Source organism: Microtus oregoni, unplaced genomic scaffold (genome assembly GCF_018167655.1).
Source record: "Microtus oregoni isolate MIOR12 unplaced genomic scaffold, Mior012 000031F_ref0000149, whole genome shotgun sequence".
In the NCBI taxonomy this organism is placed as follows: domain Eukaryota; kingdom Metazoa; phylum Chordata; class Mammalia; order Rodentia; family Cricetidae; genus Microtus; species Microtus oregoni.
Genome location: NW_024543090.1, coordinates 5,414,964 through 5,425,369, shown reverse-complemented (window position 1 = coordinate 5,425,369; position 10,406 = coordinate 5,414,964).

Here is a 10,406-nt window from a genome sequence, read left to right as displayed (position 1 = left end):
CTCTGGCCTTAGGTGGAGGCATGACATTATGATCTGCCCTAAAGATTAGAACATTTCATACTGTTTTCTACTCCCTGAAGAGTTCACCCAGTTGGGCCTGTCAATCACCTGTCCAAGAGACCACCTTTTAGGAAGGCTGATTCATCTTAAGCCATACTAAAGAATAGGATAAATAATTGTCCCCTTTATGAGATAATATACTTTTCCTTCTCAGAAACCCCAGCTACTAAGAGAGTTTGAGGCCAGCCTGTGCTTCATGAGACCCTGCCTTAAAAGTAAATGTAGCTGGGCCATAATGGCACACACCTTTAATTCCAGCGCTTGGGAGACCGAAGTGGGCAGATCTCTGAGTTCAAGGCCAACCTGGTCTACTGAGTTCCAGGACAGCTAGAGCTACACAGAGAAATCCTGCCTCAAAAAACAAACAAACAAACAAACAAAAAACCCAAATAAACAAATAAGTAAGTAAATGGAGCCAACCTGGAACTCACTGTGTAGCCCAGGCTGGCCTCCAACTCACAGAGATCTGTCTGCCTCTGCCTCCTGAGTGCTGGTACTAAAGGAATGTGTCCCCACCACCTGACTACATATGCATCCCTTGTTTTCACACTTTTCTTTCTTTTCTCTTGGATTTCATTGCTTTGATTTATGAATTCACCTCCTGATTAATTCCATTTCCAACTTGCATACTGCTTTCAAGGCAATTTTATTTTATTATTTTTTTAAAGATTTATTTATTATGTACACAGTGTTCAGCTTCCATGTATGCCTACAGGCCAGAAGAGGGCACCAGATCTCATTACAGATGGTTGTGAGCCACCATGTGGTTGCTGGGAATTGAACTCAGGACCTCTAGAAGAGCAGCCAGTGCTCTTAACCTCTGAGCCATCTCTCCAGCCCCTCAAGGCAATTTTAATTTGTGTATGTCTGCTATTGGAGTGTTTGTGTTGTAAAGTATTCAAATGCCAGTGTGTCATGTTTGCACCTGAGCAGAGGCCAGAAGAGGACACTGGGTGGCCTACTGTACCACTTTATTCCCTTGAGTTGGGGTCTCTCACTGAACCTGGAGGTAAGCTGGTGCTTAATGAGTCCCAGAGATCCCCCGGTCTTCAATCCTACAGTGCTGGAATTATAGACACTTGTGTGACTACACCTGGCTTTTTATCTTACCAGTGCTGGGATCTGAAAGGTCCTCATGGTCACAAATAAATACTTAGACACTGAGCCATATTTCTAACTAGCAATTTTAATTTTGGCAACTATCTTAAAAACCAGCCTTTTCTGTTCTCAAATTATTTTGTTTTTATGAATGTTTATTCTGTTCTCATAAATTCAGTTTATTTCTGGGTCTTACTGAGAAAAAATCAGAAATGTACTAAATGTTTCTCATGTGTTTGTAGAGAATTTATTTTAGAAAGTGCATTCCTCTGAATATTCCAGGTTTTTGTGGACAAGCTAATGCTGCTACTTTTTCTTTTCTTCTTATTGTGAGGCGGGAGTGTTGGTGGAGGCTGTTAGTTTGTTCCCGGCCACCCAGACCCAAAAATAATCACACAGAAACTACATTAATTGTAATACTGTTTGGCCAATAGCTTAAGCATATTTCTAGCTTGCTCTTACACATTAAATTAACCCATTTATATTATTTTATAATTGTTCCATGAGGCTCGTGGTTTACCGGAAAGGTTCCAGCTAGTGGCTGGTGTCTTTCTCCTTCAGCGGCTACACGGCATCTCTTTGATTCTGCCTACTCTCTCTCTACATCTGTTTGTATTTTCTGCCTGGCTTTACTCTGTTAAGCCATTGGCTGAAAGCAACATCTTTATTAACCATTTGCAATTCATTAACCAAATGAAAAACATATTCACAGCATACAGAGGGGAATCTCACATTACAGGCGCTCCCAGTGTTGTCCTTTTCCTGTCCCACCCTCCTGAGTGTTGAGACTGCAGAATCAAGACACCACACCAACAATCTTCAAGTTTTGTATTACAGCTTTGTCATCAGAGCCAAACCCATGACTGTGGCTCTTTTCCCCCCTCACTCTGTTTTAGTTACTCACTGTTCTGTTGCTGTGAAGAGATGCCATGACCAAGGCAACTTATAGAAGAAAGAGTTTATTTGGGGATCACAGTTTTAGTGGGTAAGCCCATGGCAGTCAAGGTGGGAAGCATGGCAGTAGGCATGATGTTGGAGAAGTAACTAAGAGCTTACACCTTGCTCTGCATACATGAGGCAGATGGAGACCAACTGGGAGACCTGTTGTGGCAGAGGCTCTGTAAGCACCTCCCAAGTGCTAGGAATACAGGTAGAACAACTAACTACACCTGGTTTTTGTGGTGTTGGGGATTAAACCCAGGGCTTCACTCATGCAAGGCAAGCTCTCTACCAACTGAGTTACAATCTCATCCCAATTCTTTGGTGTTGGGAACAGGGCTGGGTTGTACATGCTCATGTGTGTGCATCAGTGTAGAAGCCAGAGTTCAACACTTCCTCAATCTTCTCCCCCTTATTTTTTGAGGAAGAATCTCTCACTAAACCTGAAGTTTGACAATTTCACTAGGTTGACTGGCCACAGAATCTGGAGAAGGTACCTGTTTCGGTCTTTCCAGTGCCGGGACTACAGGCCTGGCTTTTTATGTTTGTGCCAGGGATCTAAACTCAGGTCCTCGTGTTTTCATGGCAAGAACTTGATTACTAAGCCGCCTCCCCATTCTTCCTAAATTTAAACCTTCTAAATAGTGAGAATCACACCAACTTTGCTAAGTTATTGTCAAGATAATATCTTGTCAATATGTCAAGATTTACTATCTGTAAATTACACCTTTGAAAAAGAAAGCATGATGGGTCCAAGTCGCAGTGACTGGGGAGATCCTGATTACCAAATACACAACAGTTGATGCACTTCAGTCAGAAAACCAGTACATCTTACTAATACAACGTTCTGAAAGCTACAGATATTTTGTCCCAAGTAAGTTACTATGCAGGATGCTTGAATTTTAAAATTACATTACTTCTCAGTTAACTTTTCAAACTTTTTTTATGCAGCAGAAAAGCTCAGAGCCATAGATGGGAGAGAGGAAGAAACATGCAGACGGTGCGGCTGCTTGGCTCTGTTACATTAATTTCTCGCGCCGTGAAGGAGTGGGTTGCTCCTTGAATGGTAATGGGAGATTAGTTTCTTATTTCTTCATTAAGGCCGTGGGAGGAAAATTAATACTCTCTTCAGCTTTTCCAAATTAATAGAATATATCTTTATTAAAATGATGAATGCATATGCCTACTTTTTTTTTTGGCTGAGAGGTTTTTTAGCACAAGAGATGACTCAACGTAAAGCTGAGCCTTTGCAAGCGTCTTGTCAGGAAACTCAAGTTCAGTGAGGCTCGGTTATTGACTCAAGGTCACACAAATAATTCAGGGCGCAGTCAAACTAGAAGGCTGGGTCTCTCTTTTTTCCTAATTGTTTCCTTTTTGCTGTGTTCTCTCTCTGTGTCTCTGTCTCTGTCTCTGTCTCTCTCTGTCTCTCTCTCTCTCTGTCTCTCTCTCTCTCTCTCTCTCTCTCTCTCTCTCTCTCTGTGTGTGTGTGTGTGTGTGTGTGCGCGCTATTTGCACGTGTTTGCTTCCGAGGACACAGGTGGGAAGAGACCAGAGAAGAACACTAAGTGACTGCTCACCGTTCTCCGCCATTCTCTGGAGAAAGGGTCTCTCGTGAACCTGGAGCTAGGCTGGCAGCCAGAAAACCCGGCAGTCCTGTCTCTGCCTCCCACGGCCCTGGGGTTACAGGCATACGCAGCCTTATCCAGCATTGTACACAGATGCTAGGGACTCAGAGGCAGATCCTCCCCTTGTGCAGCAGGCGCTCTTATTCACTCCTTCTCCTCCTGCACCCACCCAAAGTTTAGGGTTTGGATTCTTTTTTTTTTCTCTTATGTAAATGAGAATTTTGCCTGCATATATGTATGTACACTGTGAGTGTGCAATGCCCACAAAGACAAGAAAAAATAATGAAAAGTCCTATGGAACTGAAGGTGGCTATGAGCCATTCTGTGGCTGGGAACTAAACCAAGCCCTCCACAAAAGCTGCAAGGGCTCTAACCACTGAGCCACCTCTCCACCCCATGTCTCACATTATCAATCTAGTACTTTTTCACCAAGCTGCCTAAAAGGAATGAAAAGGAAACTCATTTCTCATCGGTGTATTAATGTTTTTGGTTCCAGTTCCCTGAGAGGTAGTAATTCCTTATGCATAATTGTAAAAGAAAATATGTCACTTTCTTCAATTTTCTTTTTTTTTTCCTGAGATTTCAGTATCTTCGAAAAAGCCAGTCAACCTATGCATGAGACCATGAGGTGAAGTCTTTCTTTAGACTTGAACAGATAGCTAGCTCAGCAGTTAAAAATGCTGCTCCTGCAGAGGACCTGGGTTTAGTTCCCAGCACCCACAGTGGGCAGCTCACAGAGCTTGAATTCCAGTTTCAGTTCTGGCCTGGCGTGGGGGACACGACACCTGTACTCACACTGGTCTCTCTCTCTCTCTCTCTCGCTCTCTCTCTCTCTCCCTCTCTCTCTCTCTCTGTCCTCCCGTCACACACACACACACACACACACACACGTGCACGCGCGCGCACAATGTTTTAAAAATAGGACTTTCTTTAGTTCCCCCTTTCTCTATCCTATACTCTTACATTATCCTGGTATGACATCTGAAACAGCCCTCTAGGCCTTGTGATGTCAATGCCACATCTATTCAAATATGGCTTAAAATCACAAATGCTCCGTGTGTCTGTCACCAGCCCTGTGTTCAGTTCCAGCGATTACGTCAGTCTGATATCACACTGTCTTACTCCTTGTAGCTCTGGAAGTCATGGTATTAGCTGATCAGACAATTCTCCTTCCACCATAGTCTCCTCTAATGGAGCCTTGGTTATTTTTAATCTTCTGTTTTTCCAGATCAATTTTAGAATTGCTAATGTCAGCTTTTCACAAATGGTCCTATTGGGATATTCGTTATATTATATTGAATTGGAGTATATTAGGAAAAATTCAACTTTTCTATGCTTGGACATGTTATATTTTTATTTATGTATGTGTTTTTTTATTCCTTTCAATAAAGTTTTCTAATTTTCCTCATAGAGTTTACATTATATCTAGCTCTGGTTAAATTTATGTCTTGGCAAATTCAATATTTCTCCATCAAGTTATGCCAAAAGACTTTAATCTGCAGCTCTCAGTTCAATTCTCTTTGGGGCCAATAGAAGATAAATGTAGAGCTGGCAAGAAGGCTCAGCCTGTGGAGATTCCCGCAGCCAAGCTTGACAACCTGAGTTCAGTCCCTGCCACCCATAGACCCACATGGTGGGAGGAGAAAACCAGTACCCACCAGTTTTCTTCTTACCTCCATATGCTCACTGTGACACACACACACACACACACATCAGTTTTCTTCTTACCTCCATATGCTCACTGTGGCACACACACACACACACACACACCAGTTTTCTTCTTACCTCCATATGCACACTGTAGCACACACACACACACCAGTTTCTTCTTACCTCCATATGCACACTGTGGCACACACTGTGGCACACACACACACACACCAGTTTTCTTCTTACCTCCATATGCTCACTGTGGCACACACACACACACATCAGTTTTCTTCTTACCTCCATATGCTCACTGTGGCACACACACACACACACCAGTTTTCTTCTTACCTCCATATGCTCACTGTGGCACACACACACACACACCAGTTTTCTTCTTACCTCCATATGCTCACTGTGGCACACACACACACACACCAGTTTTCTTCTTACCTCCATATGCACACTGGGGCACACACACACACACACACCAGTTTTCTTCTTACCTCCATATGCACACTGTGGTACACACACACCACGGCACACGTGCACACACGTAAACTAAATAAATGTAATTGCTAAAAAAATGTATCTTTTTAAAAAAGATTAAAAATAAATATAAAAGGAAGCTGTGCTGGTTAGTTTTGGGGTTTTGTTTGTTTTGTTTTGCTTTCAACTTGGTACAAGTGAGAGTCATCTTGTATGATTGAGAAATTGCCTCCCTCAGATTGGCCTTTAGGTAAATGATGAGGGCCCAGCCCATTGATGGTAGTGCCCCTTCGGACTGTATAAAAAGGAGTGCTGGGGCTGGAGAGATGGCTCAACGTTTAAGAGCAGCATTGCCTGCTCTTCCAAAGGTCCTGAGTTCAATTCCCAGCAACCACAGGGTGGCTCACAACCATCTGTAAAGTGGTCTGGTGCCCTCTTCTGGCCTGCAGGCATACACACAGACAGAACATTGTATACATAATAAATAAATAAATATTTAAAATAAATAAATAAATAAAAATAAAATAAAAAGGAGTGCTGAGTGAGCCATGGAAAATGAGCCAGGAAGCAGCACTCCTTCATGGCCTGTGCTTCAGCTCCTGCTTCCAGGTTCCTGCCTTGCTTGAGTGTCTGCCCTGAATTCTCATCCTGATGGACTATATACTATACAATGACATAAACCCTTTCCTTCAAAAGTGGCTCTGGGTCACAGTGTTTATTTGAGCACAGTAAGAAAGCTACCACAGGAGTGAGACAAACAGAGATAGATGTTGGAGGCCTCTATCACTAGACTAGACAATTATTCTTGTTTCCAGTGCCTCCAACATTTCAGGCTAGTTAGCAAGGTCCTGAATTTTAAAACACTGTGTAGGTTGCTAGTTTCAGTCACCCATAGATGAGCTGAGATAAACAATGGAAAGCGAAGTGGAGCCTGCCTGGTGGCACAGCTTGTAATACCAGTGACTCATACCTAAGACACGAGGCCAGAGGACTACAAGTTCAAGGCTTGCTCAGGCTACAAAGTGATTTCAAGGCTAGCCCGGGGAACTTCCAGGACTATATCTCAAAATAAAAAGAGGGCTGGGATGAACATCGTAGAGCATATACTTTTGTTGTATGATAAGGCCTCTCTTGGGTATATTCCCAAGAGTGGTATTGCTGGGTCCAGGGGTAAGTTGATCCCGAATTTCCTGAGAAACCACCATACTGCTTTCCAAAGTGGTTGCACAAGTTTGCATTCCCACCAGCAATGGATGAGTGTACCCCTTTCTCCACAACCTCTCCAACAAAGGCTATCATTGGTGTTTTTTATTTTAGCCATTCTGACAGGTGTAAGATGGTATCTTAAAGTTGTCTTGATTTGCATTTCCCTGATCGCTAAGGAAGTTGAGCATGCCTTAAGTGTCTTTTGGCGATGTTCATAGCAGCATTGTTTGTGATAGCCAGAACCTGGAAACAACCTAGATGCCCTTCAATGGAAGAATGGATGAAGAAAGTATGGAATATATTCATATTAGAGTACTACTCAGCAATAAAAAACAAGGACTTCTTGAATTTTGCATGCAAATGGATGGAAATAGAAAACACTATCCTGAGTGAGGTAAGCCAGACCCAAAAAGAGAAACATGGGATGTACTCACTCATATTTGGTTTCTAGCCATAAACCAAGGACATTGAGCCTATAATTAGTGATCCTAGAGAAGCTAAATAAGGAGAACCCAAAGAAAAACATATAGGCATCCTCCTGAATATTAACCTTCAGCAAGCAATGAAAGGAGACAGAGACAGAGACCCACATTGGAGCACAGGACTGAAATCTCAAGGTCCAAATCAGGAGCAGAAGGAGAGAGAGCACAAGCAAGGAACTCAGGACTGCGAGGGGTGCACCCACACACTGAGACAATTGGGATGTTCTATTGGGAACTCACCAAGGCCAGCTGGCCTGGGTCTGGAAAAGCCTGGGATAAAACCGGACTCTCTGAACATAGTGGACAATGAGGACTACTGAGAACTCAAGAACAATGGCAATGTGTTTCTGATCCTACTGCACGCACTGGCTTTGTGGGAGCCTAGGCAGTTTGGATGCTCAACTTACTAGACCTGGATGGAGGTGGGAGTTCCTTGGACTTCCCACAGGACAGGGAACCCTGATTGCTTTTCGGGCTGGGGGGGGGGGGGACTCAATTGGGGGAGGGGGAGGGAAATGGGAGGCGGTGGCGGGGAAGAGACAGAAATCTTTAATAAATAAATAAATTTAAAAAAAAAAAGAGGGCTGGGGCCGGGCAGTGGTAGTGCATGCCTTTAATCCCAGCACTCGGGAGGCAGAGGCAGGCGGATCTCTGGGAGTTCGAGGCCAGCCTGGTGTAAAGAGCTAGTTCCGGGACGGGCACCAAAGCTACAGAGAAGCCAAAAAAAAAAAAAAAAAAAGACGGCTGGGATAGATTCAGTGAGGGTGTTTGCCTAGTATGTGAGAGTTCCTAGGTTCAATTCCCAGAAAAGGAAGAAAGGAGAAAAGAAGGGGAAAGTGGGAGGGGAAGGAGCAGAGGGAGGGGAAAGAGTAGATTATGGCCAGCAAGTGAGATCGAGTTTTGGAGACCAGAGAAGAAAGAAAGCCATTTTTGAGTCAGTAACAGCAACTGCAAATTAAGACAGGCAATAACAGTTTAGACAGGGTAGGGAGAAATTGCTGGTGGGAATATACAATAGTTAAGTCACTTTGGAAAATAGTTGGGCAGTTCTATACAAAGTTAGGTTTGTATGATCCCAGATATACAGCAAATCCAGAAAGACTAAATCCTAGAGACAGAAAGTAGATAGGAGAGAAGCGGATGACTGTGAAGGACGGGGTTTCACTTGAGAATGCTAAAAATAACCAGGAATTGATAGTTTAATGCAGTTGGTTTGGGTTTTGTTTTATTTTTACTTTTTTGGGGGCCTGCCAGCCAGCTCCCAAATAAATACATGGAGACTTATTCTTTCTTACTTATGAATGCCCGGCCTTAGTTGGGCTTATTTCTAGCCAGATTTTTTAACTTAAATTATCCCATCTACATTTGTCTCTGGGTTTTTACCTTTCTATATTCTATATCTCTTTCTTTCCTTCTTACTCTGTGGCTGGCTGTGTGGCTGTGTGGCTGGCCCCTGGCCTCTTCTTCTCCTTCTCCTTCTCCTTCCTCCATCCTCCCTCTCCTCTTCTTCCCTTGAGCCTAGATGTCCCCTCCTAGTTATTTTCTCTGCCTGGCAGCCACTCCATATTCCTCTCCTGGATAGCTATTGGCATTCAGCTCTTTATTAGACCAATCAGGTATTTTAGACAGGCAAAGTAACACAGTTTTACAGAGTTAAACAAATGCAACATAAAAGACTGCAACACAACTTTGCATCATTAAACAAATATTCCACAGCATAAACGAATCTGACACATCTTAAACTAATATTCCATAGCATAAACGAATCTAACACATCTTAAACTAATATTCCACAGCATAAACGAATCTAACACATCTTAAACAAGTATTCCACAGCATAAACGAATCTAACACATCTTAAACTAATATTCCACAACAGCTTAATAGTTTCAAAACCTTATAAAAATGCTAAGATCCCTGAGTTATAAATAAAAAAAGGTAAATTTTGAAGCATGTAAGAGATATCTTAATTAAAATATTTACATTTCAATTAGTGTGTGTGTGTGTGTCTGTGTGTGTGTCTGTCTGTGTGTGTGTCTGTGTGTGTGTCTGTGTGTGTGTTGTGTGTGTGTGTGTGTTGTGTGTGGGTGTGTTGTGTGGGTGTGTGTGTCTGTGTGTGTGTGTGTGCAAGTGCCGCCTTGCCATGGTGCATGTGTGGTCAGAACATAACTTGTGGGAGTCTGTTTTCTCCTTGCATGATGTATGTCCTAGGAATTGAACTCACGTCGTCAGGTAGAGCAACAACCGTCATTACTCACTGAGTCCCCTAATTAAAAACTTGCAACATGAGAAGGAATAAAGCACATCGATATTAGGTGTCCTCTGGAAGTTTAATTCTGCCAACATAAACTAGTTTCATGACCATTCATGACTAGATTATTGCCTTTTCTTCCTTTAGAGATTTGTCTTTATTAATTAATTATATATATATATATATGTATGTATGTATGTATGTCTTTGAGTGGGTTTGTGCAAGGAGTGCAGTGTTCCTAGAAGCATCAAGTCCTCCTGAGTGGAGTTCCAGGTCATTGCAAGTCACCCAACTTGAGTGCTGGGAACTCTCCTCTGCAAGAGTAGTAAGTGTTCTTAGCTGCTGAGCCATCTATCCAGGATTTCTGCTTTTCTAATAAGTGCTTTTAACAGAAATACCTTGAATCATGTAAATTTAGCAAGGCCTGCATTCTCAAATGACACGGAAGCGATTAGCATCTTTTCACTTCATCAAAGTCTGGAACCGAGGAACCTAGATGGACAGCTGAGCCGTCAAGAGCACTTGCTCTGCAGCTATGACACTGGCACTCAGGTCCTGATGCAGGTAAGGAAGCATCCTGTGCAGCTATGACACTGGAGCTCAGATCCT